Source organism: Arachis hypogaea, chromosome 20 (assembly GCF_003086295.3).
Source record: "Arachis hypogaea cultivar Tifrunner chromosome 20, arahy.Tifrunner.gnm2.J5K5, whole genome shotgun sequence".
Taxonomy (NCBI): Eukaryota; Viridiplantae; Streptophyta; class Magnoliopsida; order Fabales; family Fabaceae; genus Arachis; species Arachis hypogaea.
In genome coordinates, this window is record NC_092055.1 from 85,668,019 (window position 1) to 85,687,656 (window position 19,638).

At 41.0% G+C, this 19,638-nt stretch overlaps 2 non-coding genes across 2 annotated transcripts; both read left to right on the forward strand.

Annotated features, from left to right (window-relative positions):
* The first annotated feature begins 11,273 nt into the window (after positions 1-11,273).
* Positions 11,274-11,381, forward strand: LOC112787401 (small nucleolar RNA R71). Its single transcript, XR_003194817.1, has one exon. It is a non-coding gene; the product is annotated as a small nucleolar RNA R71 (small nucleolar RNA).
* An 8,149-nt stretch (positions 11,382-19,530) lies between these two features.
* Positions 19,531-19,638, forward strand: LOC112787402 (small nucleolar RNA R71). The gene has a single exon (XR_003194818.1). It is a non-coding gene; the product is annotated as a small nucleolar RNA R71 (small nucleolar RNA).

Below are 19,638 nucleotides of genomic sequence, written 5' to 3' on the forward strand. Positions count from 1 at the left end.
TTCCATTTCCAAAGGTTGTGTGTAGTGAGATGTATCCAAGAGGCTGAACTGGAGTGACTCCTAGTCCAAACAGGCTGTTTGGATATGCTCTGAGTTCTTTTTCTTCCAGGCCGAGTTTGTCGAAGGCCGTTTTAAACCAGATGTCGACGGAGCTTCCTTGGTCTACCAGCGTTCGGTGGAGATTTGCATTTTCCAGTATAATAGTGATGACCATGGGATCGTCGTGTCCTGAGATGATACCGGATGCGTCCTCTTTGGTAAAAGTAATTATGGGGATGTTGGGTGCTTCCTTTCTTCCCTCGACATGATATACTTCTTTAAGATATCTTTTGCGAGATGATTTGGAGGTTCCTCCTCCCAAAAATCCTCCGTGTATCATGTGAATGTGTCTTTCTGGTGTATGAAGTGATCGCTCTGTTCTTCTGACATCTTCGTCCCTTCTTCTTTTTCTTTGCTCATCATCTCGAGGGGCCAGGTATCGATCTAATTTTCCTTCTCTTACTAGTTTTTCTATGACATTTTTTAGGTCAAAGCATTCGTTGGTGGAATGTCCGCAGATTCGATGGTATTCGTAATATTCAGTCTGATTTCCTCCTCCTTTTTTGCCTTCTAGTGGTCGAGCTGGGGGTATTTTTTCAGTATGGCAAACTTCTCTGTAGACATCCACAAGGGACACCCGAAGAGGGGTGTAATTGTGGTATTTTTTATTTTTTCCCCATGTCGATCTTCTTTCTTTTTGGACTCTTTATCCTTATCTCGAGAGGAGTAGGTGAATCCGGATTTTGAGGTCATTCCTAGTCGAGAGTTCTCCTCCATGTTGATGTACTTCTTTGCTCGTTCTTGCACTTCGTTCAGAGATGTGGGATGTTTCTTTGATCTAGATTGGCTAAAAGTTCCCTCTCGCAAGCCATTGAAGAGACCCATAATGGTGGCCTCTGTTGGTAGGCTTTGTATGTCCAGACATGCTTTGTTGAATCTTTCCATGTAGTTGCGAAGACTTTCCCGTTCTCCTTGTTTGATTCCTAATAGACTCGGGGCGTGCTTTGTTTTTTTCTTTTTAGATGGAAAATCTGGCCAGAAACTTCTTGGCTAAGTCGTCGAAGGTCGAGATGGACATTGGGGGTAGATTGTCGAACCATCTCATTGCTGTCCTTGTTAAGGTAGTCGAGAAGGCTTTGTAGCGAACTGCATCTGAGGCGTCGGTGAGGTACATTCTACTTCTGAAATTACTGAGATGATGGATGGGATCTGCTGTGCCATCATATAAAGTCATGTTGGAAAGTTTGAAGTCTTTTGGGATTTTGGTCCTCATGATCTCTTTAGTGAATGGGTCTTGGTCCTTACGGGAGTTGTCTTCGTGTCTGGATCGAGTATTTTTGGCCTTGAGATCTGCTTCGAGTTTTAGGAGCTTGTCTTCTAACTCACGGCGTCACCTAACTTCCCTTCATAGGCCTCTTTCAGCTTCTCGTTGATGTTCCACCTCTTTTTCTAGATGCTTTAAGCGACCTTGAAGTGCCTCCATTGCTCCCGTATTTGGTGAATCGTTGTTTTTGTTAGGTTGAGGGGTATCTTTTGGTGTATTGTCCGCGTTTTTGTGCGGCGTTCTATCTTCTAGATCTGAATCATGGTCCTTGTCATGGTTGTCCGCCATGGTGATGGGATGACTTCCTAGTTCCCCGGCAACGGTGCCAATGTTCCGAGGGTTACCTGAAACTGTAGGTCGATCTCGGACGAGATCTTTTATTCTAGTCGGAGATGATACGTCCGGCTGGTGGGTGGCAGCCGGAGTGGTTGTGTCCAACTTGTGGGACTGGCTGCACTGCTGATCCTTCGTCACTGGAGGGTGGGAGGTACCTGCAAGGGACTCCGATGCTTAAGTTTGCAAGGGTATTAGCAGGTTTTATGTAGAATCAGAGTATGAGTTATACCTGGGTGCTCTAGTGTATTTATAATGGTGTGGAGTGACCTTTTTAGATAAGTTAGTTATCTTATCTTATCTTATCTTATCTTATCTTTGGGTGAGGTCAGCTTATATTCGAGGAAACCGCCCTTCTCTTTGTAGGCCTGGGTGGCCTTTGGATTTGGGTTGTGTTCCTCTATTTGGGCCCTTTATTGGGCTTTCCTGGAAATTTGGCCGACCTCTTTGAGAAGAGGTCAAATAATATGACCTGAAGAGTTCGGTCGCTTTGTCGTTAAACATCCCGGGTTGTACAGCTCGACCAAGGGTATGAACAACATGCTCTGTAGCATTTCTTGGATGAGGCTTCTATTATTGCCCCCTGGTTTGGTACTAGCTAGTTTTGAGAGTGCTTCAGCTCGAGCATTCTGCTCTCGGGGTATGTGACGGACCTCATATTCCCCGAGTTGTCCGAGCTGTTCCCTGGTTTTGTTCAGGTACTTTTTCATGGTGGGATCTTTGGCTTGGTAGCTGCCTGCTATTTGTGAAGTGATTACTTGTGAGTCACTGAAGATGATAAGCTTTTGAGCTCCAACCTCTCTAGTCAGTTTCAAACCAGCCAGTAGCGCCTCATATTCAGCTTGGTTATTTGAGGCTGGGAACCCGAATTTGAGGAAAAGTTCGATTTGGGTTCCTTGGTCGCTTTCAATTATCACACCTGCACCGCTTCTAGTTTTATTTGAGGAACCATCTACATAGAGATTCCATTCTGTGGGGATTTCCGGGGTGTCTGTAAATTCTGCAATGAAGTTGGCCAGAAATTGCGATTTGATGATTGTCCGAGCTTCATATTGAAGGTTGAATTCAGACAACTCGACTGCCCATTGCAAGATTCTGCCTGCTAAGTCTGTTTTCTGCAAAATCCCTTTTATGGGCTGGTTGGTTCAAACCCTGATGGTGTGAGCTTGGAAATACGGACGCAGTCGTCGAGATGTTAATATGAGAGCGTAGGCGAATTTTTCTATTTTTTGGTAGTTCAGCTCGGATCCTTGTAATGCTTTGCTGATGAAATATACAGGTTGTTGCCCACTGTAGTCTTCTCGGACTAATGCTAAGGCTACTGCCCGACTTCCTACTGCGAGGTATAATATAAGTGGTTCTCCTTCCCATGTCCGAGATAGGATAGGTGGCTGTCCCAGGAATCTTTTTAAATCTTGGAATGCCTGCTCACACTTTGTTGTCCATTCAAACTTCTTTCCCTTCCTTAGAGTAGCATAGAAGGGGAGAGATCTTATTGCTGATCCCGCCAAGAATCTGGACAAGGCTGCCAATCTTCCATTGAGTTGTTGTACCTCTTTGACGCAAGTCGGGCTCTTCATGTTGAGTATGGCCCGACATTTATCTGGATTTGCCTCGATTCCTCTTTGTGTGAGCATAAAACCCATGAATTTGCCAGCTTCTACTGCGAAGGTGCACTTTGCAGGATTAAGTTGCATGCCATGCCTCCTTATATTGTCGAATACTTGGGTGAGGTCGGACAGTAACGTATCTTTTTTTTGTGTCTTTATTAACATGTCATCCACAGAGACTTCCATGATTTTTCCGATGTGATCCGTAAAGACCTTATTCATCAACATCTGAAAAGTAGCTCCTGCATTTTTAAGTCCAAAAGGCATGACGATGTAGCAGTAGTTTGTGTTTGGGGTTAAGAATGAAGTTTTTTCTTGGTCGGGTGGGTACATCGGGATTTGATTGTATCCCAAATATGCGTCCATAAACAAGAGGAATTTGTATCCAGAGGAGGCATCCACTAGAGCATCGATACTTGGGAGTGGATAAGGATCTTTTGGGCAGGCTTTGTTGAGATTAGTGTAGTCGGTGCACATTCGCCACTTTCCATTTGATTTTTTCATCAAGACGATGTTAGCTAGCCATAGTGCGTATTTGACTTCTCTTATGAATAATGCCTCCAGTAGAGCTTGTACCTGCTCTTCCACAACTTGGGATCGTTCTGGCCCGAGCTTTCTACGTCTCTGTTGTACTGGCCGAGATCCTGGGTAGACTGCTAGCTTGTGGCACATTAACTTGGGGTCTATGCCTGGCATGTCTCCAGCCTTCCATGCAAAGAGGTCGATGTTATCTCCTAAGAACTGTACGAGTGATTCTTTTGTGTCTCCTTTTAAGATTGTACCAATATTGGTTGTTTTGTCCTGGGTGTCTCTGATCTAGACTTTTTCTACTTCACCTTCGGGTTGTGGGCGAAGTTCTTGCCGCCTCTGAACTCCACCGAGTTCGACGGTGTGGAATTCTTCTCCTCTGCCTCTGAGGTTTAGACTTTCGTTGTAACAGCGGCGCGCCATCTTCTGGTCTGCTTTTATTGTAGCTATCCCTTCTGTAGTTGGGAACTTCATGGATAGATGTAGGGTTGAGACTACTGCGCCGAGCTGATTTAACGTTGTCCGACTGATTACGGCGTTGTAGGCTGAACTCACGTTGACCACGATGTAGTCTATCTTGAGTGTTCTTGACTGGTTCCCTTTTCCGAAGGCCGTGTGTAGTGAGATGTATGCAAGAGGCTGAACTGGAGTGTCTCCCAGTCCGAACAGGCTGTTTAGATATGCTCTGAGTTCTTTTTCTTCCAGGCCGAGTTTGTCGAAGGCCGTTTTGAACAAGATGTCGGTGGAGCTTCCTTGGTCTACCAGCGTACGGTGGAGCTTTGCGTTTGCCAGTATAATAGTGATGACCATGGGATCGTCGTGTCCTTAGATGATACCGGATGCGTCTTCTTTGGTAAAAGTAATTGTGGGGATGTCGGGTGCTTCCTCCTTTCCCTTGACATGATATACTTCTTTAAGATATCTTTTGCGAGATGATTTGGAGATTCCTCGTCCTGCAAATCCTCCGTGTATCATGTGAACGTGCCTTTCTGGTGTACGAGGTGATCGCTCTATTCGTCTGACATCTTCGTCCCTTCTTCTTTTTCTTTGCTCGTCGTCTCGGGTGGCCAGGTATCGATCTAATTTTCCTTCTCTTACTAGTTTTTCTCTTACAATTTTCATGTCAAAGCATTCGTTGGAGGAATGTCCATGGATTCGATGGTATTCGCAATATTTAGTCCGATTTCTTCCTCCTTTTTTTCCCTTGAGTGGTCGAGCTGGGGGTATTTTTTCAGTATGGCAAACTTCTTTGTACACATCCACAAGGGACACCCGAAGAGGGGTGTAATTGTGGTATTTTTTGATTTTTTTTCCCATGTCGATCTTCTTTCTTTTTGGACTCTTTATCCTTATCACGAGAGGAGTAGGTGAATCCAAATTTTGAAGTCTCTCCTAGTCGAGAGTTCTCCTCCATGTTGATGTACTTCTCTGCTTGTTCTTGCACTTCGTTCAGAGATGTGGGATGTTTTTTTGATATATACTGGCTAAAAGGTCCCTCTCGCAAGCCTTTTCTGTTCTCCTTGTTTGATTCCTAATAGACTCAGGGCGTGCTTCGTTTTGTCTTTTTGGATGTAGAATCTGGCCAGACACTTCTTGGCTAAGTCGTCGAAGCTTGAGATGGACCTTGGGGGTACATTGTCGAACCATCTAATTGCTGTCTTTGTTAGGGTAGTCGGAAAGGCTTTGCAGCGAACTGCATCTGAGGCGTCAGTGAGGTACATTCTACTTCTGAAATTACTAAGATGATGGATGGGATTGATGCACGAAATTGTGTTCCACGTTCTTTGTACTTGTGTGTGATTAACAATATATAATTGTATTGAATCCTCATTGTGGCTCTATGTGTGGACACAACTCCGTTCAACTAACCAGCAAGTGCACTGGGTCGTCCAAGTAATACCTTACGTGAGTAAGGGTCGAATCCCACGGAGATTGTTGGTATGAAGCAAGCTATGGTCACCTTGCAAATCTCAGTCAGGCGGATTTAAACATGATATTTTATTAGATTAAAATAAACAATAAAAGGGATAGAGATACTTATGTAGATTCATTGGCAGGAATTTCAGATAAGCGAATGGAGATGCTTTTCGTTCCTCTGAACCTCTGCTTTCCTGCTATCTTCATCAATTCAGTCTTACTCCTTTTCATGGCTGGCTTTATGTGATACATCACCACTGTCAATGGCTACTTTCGGTCATCTCTCGGGAAAATGATCCAATGCCCTGTCACGGCACGGCTAATCGTTTGGAGGCATCACATTTGTCAATGGCTTCATCTTATCCTCTCAGTGAATAATCTGCTCACGCACCCTGTCACGGCACGGCTATTCATCTGTCGGTTCTCGATCATGCTGGAATAGGATTTACTATCCTTTTGCGTCTGTCACTAACGCCCTGCAATCGCGAGTTCGGAGCTCGTCACAGTCATTCAATCATTGAATCCTACTCGGAATACCACAGACAAGGTTTAGACCTTCCGGATTCTCTTGAATGCCGCCATCATTCTAGCTTACGCCACGAAGATTCTGGTTAGGAGATCTAAGAGATACTCATTCTAGCTTAATTCATGTAGAACAGAAGTGTTTGTCAGGCACGCGTTCATAAGGGAGAAGGATGATGAGCGTCACACATAATCATCACCTTCATCACGTTTCTTGGGTGCGAATGGATATCTTAGAAGAGAAATAAGAAGAATTGAATAGAAAACAGTAGTACTTGCATTAATCTTTGAGGAACAGCAGAGCTCCACACCTTAATCTATGGAGTGTAGAAACTCTACCGTTGAAAATACATAAGTGAAGGTCCAGGCATGGCCGAGATGGCCAGCCCCCTTGATCTAAGAACAATGCGTTCAAAGATGATCCTAAGATCCTAAGATGATCAAAAGATTAGTAAAAGGTCCTATTTATAATAAACTAGTCACTAGGGTTTACATGAGTAAGTAATTGATGCATAAATCCACTTCCGGGGCCCACTTGGTGTGTGTTTGGGCTGAGCTTAAGTGTTCCACGTGCAGAGGCCATTTTTGGATTTGAACGCCAGTTTCTGTGCCAGTTTGGGCGTTCAACTCTGGTTTTGGATCCTTATCTGGCGCTGGACGCCAGATTTGGGCAGAAGGCTGGCGTTGAACGCCAGTTTACGTCGTCTATTCTTGGCCAAAGTATGGACTATTATATATTTCTGGAAAGCCCTGGATGTCTACTTTCCAACGCAATTGGAAGCGCGCCATTTCAAGTTCTGTAGCTCCAGAAAATCCACTTTGAGTGCAGGGAGGTCAGAAACCAACAGCATCAGCAGTCCTTCTTCAACCTCTGAATCTGATTTCTGCTCAAGTCCCTCAATTTCAGCCAGAAAATACCTGAAATTACAGAAAAACACACAAACTCATAGTAAAGTCCAGAAATGTGAATTTAGCATAAAAACTAAGGAAAACATCCCTAAAAGTAACTAGATCCTACTAAAAACATACTAAAAACAATGCCAAAAAGCGTATAAATTATCCGCTCATCACAACACCAAACTTAAATTGTTGCTTGTCCCCAAGCAACTTAAAATCAAATAGGATAAAAAGAAGAGAATATACTACAAATTCCAAACTATCAATGAAACAGAGCTTCAATCATATGAGCGGGACTTATAGCTTTTTGCCTCTTGAATAGTTTTGGCATCTCACTTTATCCATTGAGGTTCAGAATGATTGGCATCTATCGGAACTTCAGATTTTGAATAGTGTTATTGACTTTCCTAGTTCAGTATGATGATTCTTGAACACAGCTTCTTTATGAGTCTTGGCCGTGGCCCTAAGCACTTTGTTTTCCAGTATTACCACCGGATACATAAATGCCACAGACACATAATTGGGTGAACCTTTTCAGATTGTGACTCAGCTTTGCTAAAGTCCCCAATTAGAGGTGTCCAGGGTTCTTAAGCACACTCTTCTTTTGCTTTGGACCTTGACTTTAACCACTCAGTCTCAAGTTTTCACTTGACACCTACACGCCACAAGCACATGGTTAGGGACAGCTTGGTTTAGCCGCTTAGACCAGGATTTTATTCCTTTAGGCCCTCCTATCCACTAATGCTCAAAGCCTTGGGATCCTTTTATTTGCCCTTGCCTTTTGGTTTTAAGGGTTATTGGCTTTTTCTGCTTGCTTTTTCTATTTCCTCTTTTTTTTTTTATATTTTTTTCGCCTACTTTTTTTTTTCTTTTTTTTCTTTTTTTTTTTCTGCAAGCTTTGTTCTTTGCTGCTTTTTCTTGCTTCAAGAATCATTTTTATGATTTTTCAGATTATCAAATAACATGTCTCCTAGTCATCATTCTTTCAAGAGCCAACATATTTAACATTCTTAAACAACAACTTCAAAAGACATATGCACTGTTCAAGCATACATTCAGAAAACAAGAAGCATTATCACCACATCAATATCATTAAGCTAAGTTCAAGGATAAATTCGAAACTCATGTACTTCTTGTTCTTTTGAATTAAAACATTTTTTCATTTAAGAGAGGTGATGGATTCATAGGACATTCATAACTTTAAGACATAGTTACTAACTACTAATGATCATGTAATGAAGACACAAACATAGATACGCACATAACATAGAAAACGAAAAACAGAAGAAATAAGAACAAGGAATGAATCCACCTTAGCGATGGTGGCGTTTCCTTCTTGAGGAACCAATGATGTCCTTGAGCTCTTCTATGTCTCTTCCTTGTCTTTGTTGCTCCTCCTTCATTGCTTTTAGATCTTCTCTGATTTCATGAAGGATGATGGAGTGCTCTTGATGTTCCACCCTTAGTTGCTTCCAATAATTGTGTGGAAGAAAATGTATCCCCTGAGGTATCTCAGGGATCTCTTGATTTGCAGTCAAATGTTCTACCACTGAGCTATAGACCCTTGATGGAAGCTTTTGTCTTCCCTTTCCTCTTTCTAGAGGTTTCTCTGGCCTTAGGTGCCATCAATGGTTATGGAAAAAACAAAAAAACTATGCTTTTACCACACCAAACTTAGAATGTTGCTCGCCCTCGAGCAAAAGAAGAAAGAATAGAAGAAGAAGAGGATATGGAGGAGATGGATGGCTGTGTGTATTCGGCCATATGGGTGGGATTGGGTGGGGAAGAGATGTTGAATTTTTGAAGGTAAGTGGTTGTATGGGTGTGAGTGGTAAATGGAAGACAGAAGGGATGAGTGTTTATTTGGGAATAGAGGATGATTGGGAAGAGAGAAGAGAGTGAGTGGAGGTAGGTGGGGATCCTGTGGGGTCCACAGATCCTGAGGTGATCCTGTGAGGTCCACAGATCCTGAGGTGTCAAGGCATTTACATCCCTGCACCATTAGGCATGTAAAGATGCCTTTGTATCCAACTCTGGGTGTTCAGCGCCAGGTTGGTGGCCATTTTGGGCGTTCAACGCCCATCTGTGTGCCATTTCTGGCGTTGAACGCCAGAACCATGCCTGTTCTGGCGTTCAGCGCCCAGAAGCTGCCCATTTTGGGCGTTCAGCGCCAGAACTATGCTCTGTTCTGGCGTTTGAACGCCAGACAGATGCTCCTCCAGGGTGTGATTTTTCTTCTGCTGTTTTTGATTCCGTTTTTAATTTTTTTTTTTATATTTATTTTGTGACTCCTCATGATCATGAACCTATAAAGACACATAACTAAGAAAAATATAGTTAGATAAATAAACATTGGGTTGCCTCCCAACAAGCGCTTCTTTAATGTCAATAGCTTGACAGTGGGCTCTCATGGAGCCTCACAGATGTGCAGAGCTTTGTTGAGACTCTCCAACACCAAACTTAGAGTTTGGATATGGGAGTTCAACACCAAACTTAGAGTTTGGTTGTGGCCTCCCAACACCAAACTTAGAGTTTGACTGTGGGGGCTCTGGTTGACTCTGCTTGGAGAGAAGCTTTTTCTGCTTCCTCTCCATGGTTGCAGAGGGAGATCCTTGAGTTTTAAACACAAGGGAGTTCTCATTCCATTGAAGGACTATTTCACCTCTGTCAACATCAATCACAGCTCTTGCTGTGGCCAGGAAAGGTCTTCCTAGGATGATGGATTCATCCTCTTCCTTTCCAGTATCCAGGACTATGAAATCAGCAGGGATGTAAAGGCCCTCAACCTTTATTAATACATCTTCTACTTGTCCATAAGCCTGTCTTCTTGAGCTGTCTGCCATCTCTAGTGAGATTTTAGCAGCTTGCACCCCATAGATTCCCAGTTTCTCTATTACAGAGAGGGGCATGAGGTTTATACCTGAACCAAGGTCACACAGAGCTTTAAAGATCATGGTGCCTATGGTACAAGGTAATATGAACTTTCCAGGATCCTGTCTCTTCTGAGGCAATGTCAGTTGATCCAGATCACTTAGTTCATTGATGAACAAGGGAGGTTCAACTTCCCAAGTATCAATGCCAAATAATTTGGCATTCAGCTTCATGATTGCACCAAGAAACTTGGCAGTTTGCTCTTCAGTAACATCCTCATTCTCTTCAGAAGAGGAATACTCATCAGAGCTCATGAAGGGTATAAGGAGGTTCAATGGAATCTCTATGGTCTCTAGATGAGCCTCAGAGTCCCTTGGTTCCTCAAAGGGAAGCTCCTTATTGATCACTGGACGTCCCAGGAGGTCTTCCTCCTTGGGATTCACGTCCTCCCCTCTCCTCACAGGTTTGGCCATGGCGCTTATGTCAATGGCCTTGCACTCTCCTTTTGGATTCTCTTCTGTATTGCTTGGGAGAGTACTAGGAGGGATTTCAGTGATCCTTTTACTCAGCTGGCCCACTTGTGCTTCCAGATTTCTAATGGAAGATCTTGTTTCATTCACGAAACTTACAGTGGCCTTAGATAGATCAGAGACTAGATTTGCTAAATTAGAAGCATTTTGTTCAGAGTTCTCTGTCTGTTGCTGAGTTGATGATGGAAAAGGCTTGCTATTGCTAAACCTGTTTCTTCCACCATTATTAAAGCCTTGTTGAGGCTTTTGATCCTTCCATGAGAAATTTGGATGATTTCTCCATGTTGAGTTATAGGTGTTTCCATAAGGTTCACCTAAGTAATTTACCTCTGCTATTGCAGGGTTCTCAGGATCATAGGCTTCTTCGTAAGAAGATGCCTCTTGAGTATTGTTGGATGCAGCTTGCATTCCATGCAGACTCTAAGAAATCATATTGACTTGCTGAGTCAATATTTTATTCTGAGCCAATATGGCATTCAGAGTATCAACTTCAAGAACTCCCTTCTTCATAGGCGTCCCATTACTTACAGGATTCCTTTCAGAAGTGTACATGAACTGGTTATTAGCAACCATGTCAATGAGTTCTTGAGCTTCTGCAGGCGTTTTCTTTAGGTGAATGGATCCACCTGCAGAAGTATCCAATGACATCTTAGATAACTCAGACAGACCATCATAGAATATATCCAGGATGGTCCATTCTGAAAGCATGTCAGAAGGACACTTTTTGGTCAACTGTTTGTATCTTTCCCAAGCTTCATAGAGGGATTCACCTTCTTTCTGTCTGAAGGTTTGAACATCAGCTCTAAGCTTGCTCAGTTTTTGAGGAGGAAAGTACTTGGCTAAGAAAGATGTGACCAGCTTATCCCAAGAGTTCAGGCTGTCTTTAGGTTGAGAATCCAACCATAATCTAGCTCTGTCTCTTACAGCAAAGGGGAAAAGCATGAGCCTGTAGACTTCAGGATCTATTCCATTAGTCTTAACAGTATCACATATCTGCAAGAACTCAGTTAAGAACTGAAAAGGATCTTCAGATGGAAGTCCATGAAACTTGCAGTTCTGCTGCATCAGAGAAACTAACTGAGGTTTCAGCTCAAAGTTGTTTGCTCCAATGGCAGGAATGGAGATGCTTCTTCCATGTGAATTGGAATTAGGTGCAGTAAAGTCACCAAGCATCCTCCTTGCATTATTATTATTTTCGGCTGCCATCTCCTCTGCCTGTTCAAAAATTTCTGAAAGGTTTTCTCTGGATTGTTGTAATTTAGCTTCTCTTAATTTTCTCTTCAGAGTCCTTTCAGGTTCTGGATCTGCTTCCACAAGAATGTTCTTATCCTTGCTCCTGCTCATATGACAAAGAAGAAGGCACAGAAAAATAATAATAATAATAGAGATCCTTTATACCACAGTATAGGGATCCCCTTGTGAGTGGAAGAGAAGAGGGGGAGACAAAGCACGTGATGTAAAGGAAGAGATGCAACTATACGAATGGAAGAGATGTGAGATGAGATGTTAGGATATGAATAAATAAATAGAATGAGATGGGGGAGGAATAATTTTCAAAAATTATTTTGAAAAAGAGTTAGTGATTTTTGAAAATAGTTTTTGAAAATTGTTAGTATTTTTTTTTTTTCGAAAAATTTTTTGAAATAAAAAATAAAAATAATTAGTTAATTAAAAAGAAAGTTTTGAAAAAGGGAGAAGATATTTTCGAAAATTGAGAGAGAGAGAGTTAGTTAGGTGGTTTTGAAAAAGTTAAGAAACAAACAAAAAGTTAGTTAGTTAGTTGAAACAAATTTTGAAAAGATAAGAAGTTAGGAAGTTAGAAAAGATATTTTGAAAAGATATTTTTGAAAAAGATAAGATAAGAAGATATTTTTGAAAAGATATGATTGAAGTTAGTTTTGAAAAAGATTTGATTTTTAAAATCTCAATTAATGACTTGATTCATAAGAAATCACAAGATATGATTCTAGAACTTAAAGTTTGAATCTTTCTTAACAAGCAAGTAACAAACTTCAAATTTTTGAATCAAAACATTAATTGATCATGTTATTTTCGAAAATTTGGTATAAAAATAAGAAAAAGATTATTGAAAAATATTTTTGAAATTTTCGAAAATAACTAATAATTTTGAAAAAGATTTGATTTTTGAAAAAGATTTTGAAAAAGATAAGATTTTCAAATTGAAAATTTGATTTGACTCATAAGAAACAACTTGATTTTAAAAATTTTTGAAAAAGTCAATCCAAATTTTCGAATTTGAGGAGAGAAAAAGGGAAAGATATTTTTTTTTTTTGATTTTTGAAATTTTTATGAAAAACATGAAAATTATGCAATGCATGAAATTTTTAGATCAAAACATGTGATGCATGCAAGAATGCTATGAATGTCAAGATGAACACCAAGAACACCTTGAATGCCAAGATGAACATCATAGACACAATTTTGAAAAACTTTTAATGCAAAGAAAACATGCAAGACACCAAACTTAGAATTCTTTAATGCTTAGGCACTAAGAATTCAAAAATGCATATGATAAACATGAAAAGACACAAAACAAAAAAAATCATCAAGATCAAACAAGAAGACTTACCAAGAACAACTTGAAGATCATGAAGAACACTATGAATGCATGAATTTTCGAAAAAATGCAAGATGCATATGCAAGTGACACCAAACTTATAATGTGACTCAAGACTCAAACAAGAAACACAAAATATTTTTGATTTTTATGATTTTCTAATTTTTTTGGATTTTTATTTTATATTTTTCGAAAAATTAAAAGAAAAATAAGGATTCCAAAATTTTTAATATGAATTCCAGGAATCTTGCCATGTTAGTCTAAAGCTTCAGTCCAGGAATTAGACATGGCTCACTAGCCAGCCAAGCTTTCAATGAAAGCTCCGGTCCAAAACACTAGACATGGCCAATGGCCAGCCAAGCTTTAGCATGTAAATCAGAAACAGTAGCAGGTGGATTAACTCCAACTAGCTTGCTCTTGATAACAAATTGCTGCCTCAATCCAAATAATTTTAGACATGGCTTTACAGCCAGCCAGGCTTCACATGCTTCATGAAACACTAGAATTCATTCTTAAAAATTCTGAATCTAAAATTTTTTTGAAAACATTTTTATTTTTTTCGAAAACAGATGAGAAAAATTTTAGAAATATTTTTGAAAAATTTTTGAAAATAAAATAAAAAGAAAATTACCTAATCTGAGCAACAAGATGAACCGTCAGTTGTCCAAACTCAAACAGTCCCCGGCAACGGCGCCAAAAACTTGATGCACGAAATTGTGTTCCACGTTCTTTGTACTTGTGTGTGATTAACAATATATAATTGTATTGAATCCTCATTGTGGCTCTATGTGTGGACACAACTCCGTTCAACTAACCAGCAAGTGCACTGGGTCGTCCAAGTAATACCTTACGTGAGTAAGGGTCGAATCCCACGGAAATTGTTGGTATGAAGCAAGCTATGGTCACCTTGCAAATCTCAGTCAGGCGGATTTAAACATGATATTTTATTAGATTAAAATAAACAATAAAAGGGATAGAGATACTTATGTAGATTCATTGGCAGGAATTTCAGATAAGCGAATGGAGATGCTTTTCGTTCCTCTGAACCTCTGCTTTCCTGCTATCTTCATCAATTCAGTCTTACTCCTTTTCATGGCTGGCTTTATGTGATACATCACCACTGTCAATGGCTACTTTCGGTCATCTCTCGGGAAAATGATCCAATGCCCTGTCACGGCACGGCTAATCGTCTGGAGGCATCACATTTGTCAATGGCTTCATCTTATCCTCTCAGTGAATAATCTGCTCACGCACCCTGTCACGGCACGGCTATTCATCTGTCGGTTCTCGATCATGCTGGAATAGGATTTACTATCCTTTTGCGTCTGTCACTAACGCCCTGCAATCGCGAGTTCGGAGCTTGTCACAGTCATTCAATCATTGAATCCTACTCGGAATACCACAGACAAGGTTTAGACCTTCCGGATTCTCTTGAATGCCGCCATCATTCTAGCTTACGCCACGAAGATTCTGGTTAGGAGATCTAAGAGATACTCATTCTAGCTTAATTCATGTAGAACAGAAGTGTTTGTCAGGCACGCGTTCATAAGGGAGAAGGATGATGAGCGTCACACATAATCATCACCTTCATCACGTTTCTTGGGTGCGAATGGATATCTTAGAAGAGAAATAAGAAGAATTGAATAGAAAACAGTAGTACTTGCATTAATCTTTGAGGAACAGCAGAGCTCCACACCTTAATCTATGGAGTGTAGAAACTCTACCGTTGAAAATACATAAGTGAAGGTCCAGCCATGGCCGAGATGGCCAGCCCCCTTGATCTAAGAACAATGCGTTCAAAGATGATCCTAAGATCCTAAGATGATCAAAAGATTAGTAAAAGGTCCTATTTATAATAAACTAGTCACTAGGGTTTACATGAGTAAGTAATTGATGCATAAATCCACTTCCGGGGCCCACTTGGTGTGTGTTTGGGCTGAGCTTAAGTGTTCCACGTGCAGAGGCCATTTTTGGATTTGAACGCCAGTTTCTGTGCCAGTTTGGGCGTTCAACTCTGGTTTTGGATCCTTATCTGGCGCTGGACGCCAGATTTGGGCAGAAGGCTGGCGTTGAACGCCAGTTTACGTCGTCTATTCTTGGCCAAAGTATGGACTATTATATATTTCTGGAAAGCCCTGGATGTCTACTTTCCAACGCAATTGGAAGCGCGCCATTTCAAGTTCTGTAGCTCCAGAAAATCCACTTTGAGTGCAGGGAGGTCAGAATCCAACAGTATCAGCAGTCCTTCTTCAACCTCTGAATCTGATTTCTGCTCAAGTCCCTCAATTTCAGCCAGAAAATACCTGAAATTATAGAAAAACACACAAACTCATAGTAAAGTCCAGAAATGTGAATTTAGCATAAAAACTAAGGAAAACATCCCTAAAAGTAACTAGATCCTACTAAAAACATACTAAAAACAATGCCAAAAAGCGTATAAATTATCCGCTCATCACAACACCAAACTTAAATTGTTGCTTGTCCCCAAGCAACTTAAAATCAAATAGGATAAAAAGAAGAGAATATACTACAAATTCCAAACTATCAATGAAACAGAGCTTCAATCATATGAGCGGGACTTATAGCTTTTTGCCTCTTGAATAGTTTTGGCATCTCACTTTATCCATTGAGGTTCAGAATGATTGGCATCTATCGGAACTTCAGATTTTGAATAGTGTTATTGACTTTCCTAGTTCAGTATGATGATTCTTGAACACAGCTTCTTTATGAGTCTTGGCCGTGGCCCTAAGCACTTTGTTTTCCAGTATTACCACGGATACATAAATGCCACAGACACATAATTGGGTGAACCTTTTCAGATTGTGACTCAGCTTTGCTAAAGTCCCCAATTAGAGGTGTCCAGGGTTCTTAAGCACACTCTTCTTTTGCTTTGGACCTTGACTTTAACCACTCAGTCTCAAGTTTTCACTTGACACCTACACGCCACAAGCACATGGTTAGGGACAGCTTGGTTTAGCCGCTTAGACCAGGATTTTATTCCTTTAGGCCCTCCTATCCACTAATGCTCAAAGCCTTGGGATCCTTTTATTTGCCCTTGCCTTTTGGTTTTAAGGGTTATTGGCTTTTTCTGCTTGCTTTTTCTATTTCCTCTTTTTTTTTATATTTTTTTCGCCTACTTTTTTTTTTTTTTTTTTCTTTTTTTTTTCTGCAAGCTTTGTTCTTTGCTGCTTTTTCTTGCTTCAAGAATCATTTTTATGATTTTTCAGATTATCAAATAACATGTCTCCTAGTCATCATTCTTTCAAGAGCCAACATATTTAACATTCTTAAACAACAACTTCAAAAGACATATGCACTGTTCAAGCATACATTCAGAAAACAAGAAGCATTATCACCACATCAATATCATTAAGCTAAGTTCAAGGATAAATTTGAAACTCATGTACTTCTTGTTCTTTTGAATTAAAACATCTTTTCATTTAAGAGAGGTGATGGATTCATAGGACATTCATAACTTTAAGACATAGTTACTAACTACTAATGATCATGTAATGAAGACACAAACATAGATACGCACATAACATAGAAAACGAAAAACAGAAGAAATAAGAACAAGGAATGAATCCACCTTAGCGATGGTGGCGTTTCCTTCTTGAGGAACCAATGATGTCCTTGAGCTCTTCTATGTCTCTTCCTTGTCTTTGTTGCTCCTCCTTCATTGCTTTTAGATCTTCTCTGATTTCATGAAGGATGATGGAGTGCTCTTGATGTTCCACCCTTAGTTGCTTCCAATAATTGTGTGGAAGAAAATGTATCCCCTGAGGTATCTCAGGGATCTCTTGATTTGCAGTCAAATGTTCTACCACTGAGCTATAGACCCTTGATGGAAGCTTTTGTCTTCCCTTTCCTCTTTCTAGAGGTTTCTCTGGCCTTAGGTGCCATCAATGGTTATGGAAAAAACAAAAAAGCTATGCTTTTACCACACCAAACTTAGAATGTTGCTCGCCCTCGAGCAAAAGAAGAAAGAATAGAAGAAGAAGAGGATATGGAGGAGATGGATGGCTGTGTGTATTCGGCCATATGGGTGGGATTGGGTGGGGAAGAGATGTTGAATTTTTGAAGGTAAGTGGGTGTATGGGTGTGAGTGGTAAATGGAAGACAGAAGGGATGAGTGTTTATTTGGGAATAGAGGATGATTGGGAAGAGAGAAGAGAGTGAGTGGAGGTAGGTGGGGATCCTGTGGGGTCCACAGATCCTGAGGTGATCCTGTGAGGTCCACAGATCCTGAGGTGTCAAGGCATTTACATCCCTGCACCATTAGGCATGTAAAGATGCCTTTGTATCCAACTCTGGGCGTTCAGCGCCAGGTTGGTGGCCATTTTGGGCGTTCAACGCCCATCTGTGTGCCATTTTTGGCGTTGAACGCCAGAACCATGCCTGTTCTGGCGTTCAGCGCCCAGAAGCTGCCCATTTTGGGCGTTCAGCGCCAGAACTATGCTCTGTTCTGGCGTTTGAACGCCAGACAGATGCTCCTCCAGGGTGTGATTTTTCTTCTGCTGTTTTTGATTCCGTTTTTAATTTTTTTTTTTTATATTTATTTTGTGACTCCTCATGATCATGAACCTATAAAGACACATAACTAAGAAAAATATAGTTAGATAAATAAACATTGGGTTGCCTCCCAACAAGCGCTTCTTTAATGTCAATAGCTTGACAGTGGGCTCTCATGGAGCCTCATAGATGTGCAGAGCTTTGTTGAGACTCTCCAACACCAAACTTAGAGTTTGGATATGGGAGTTCAACACCAAACTTAGAGTTTGGTTGTGGCCTCCCAACACCAAACTTAGAGTTTGACTGTGGGGGCTCTGGTTGACTCTGCTTGGAGAGAAGCTTTTTCTGCTTCCTCTCCATGGTTGCAGAGGGAGATCCTTGAGTTTTAAACACAAGGGAGTTCTCATTCCATTGAAGGACTATTTCACCTCTGTCAACATCAATCACAGCTCTTGCTGTGGCCAGGAAAGGTCTTCCTAGGATGATGGATTCATCCTCTTCCTTTCCAGTATCCAGGACTATGAAATCAGCAGGGATGTAAAGGCCCTCAACCTTTATTAATACATCTTCTACTTGTCCATAAGCCTGTCTTCTTGAGCTGTCTGCCATCTCTAGTGAGATTTTAGCAGCTTGCACCCCATAGATTCCCAGTTTCTCTATTACAGAGAGGGGCATGAGGTTTATACCTGAACCAAGGTCACACAGAGCTTTAAAGATCATGGTGCCTATGGTACAAGGTAATATGAACTTTCCAGGATCCTGTCTCTTCTGAGGCAATGTCAGTTGATCCAGATCACTTAGTTCATTGATGAACAAGGGAGGTTCAACTTCCCAAGTATCAATGCCAAATAATTTGGCATTCAGCTTCATGATTGCACCAAGAAACTTGGCAGTTTGCTCTTTAGTAACATCCTCATTCTCTTCAGAAGAGGAATACTCATCAGAGCTCATGAAGGGTATAAGGAGGTTCAATGGAATCTCTATGGTCTCTAGATGAGCCTCAGAGTCCCTTGGTTCCTCAAAGGGAAGCTCCTTATTGATCACTGGACGTCCCAGGAGGTCTTCCTCCTTGGGATTCACGTCCTCCCCTCTCCTCACAGGTTCGGCCATGGCGCTTATGTCAATGGCCTTGCACTCTCCTTTTGGATTCTCTTCTGTATTGCTTGGGAGAGTACTAGGAGGGATTTCAGTGATCCTTTTACTCAGCTGGCCCACTTGTGCTTCCAGATTTCTAATGGAAGATCTTGTTTCATTCATGAAACTTACAGTGGCCTTAGATAGATCAGAGACTAGATTTGCTAAATTAGAAGCATTTTGTTCAGAGTTCTCTGTCTGTTGCTGAGTTGATGATGGAAAAGGCTTGCTATTGCTAAACCTGTTTCTTCCACCATTATTAAAGCCTTGTTGAGGCTTTTGATCCTTCCATGAGAAATTTGGATGATTTCTCCATGTTGAGTTATAGGTGTTTCCATAAGGTTCACCTAAGTAATTTACCTCTGCTATTGCAGGGTTCTCAGGATCATAGGCTTCTTCTTCAGAAGATGCCTCTTGAATATTGTTGGATGCAGCTTGCATTCCATGCAGACTCTAAGAAATCATATTGACTTGCTGAGTCAATATTTTATTCTGAGCCAATATGGCATTCAGAGTATCAACTTCAAGAACTCCCTTCTTCATAGGCGTCCCATTACTTACAGGATTCCTTTCAGAAGTGTACATGAACTAGTTATTAGCAACCATGTCAATGAGTTCTTGAGCTTCTGCAGGCGTTTTCTTTAGGTGAATGGATCCACCTGCAGAAGTATCCAATGACATCTTAGATAACTCAGACAGACCATCATAGAATATATCCAGGATGGTCCATTCTGAAAGCATGTCAGAAGGACACTTTTTGGTCAACTGTTTGTATCTTTCCCAAGCTTCATAGAGGGATTCACCTTCTTTCTGTCTGAAGGTTTGAACATCAGCTCTAAGCTT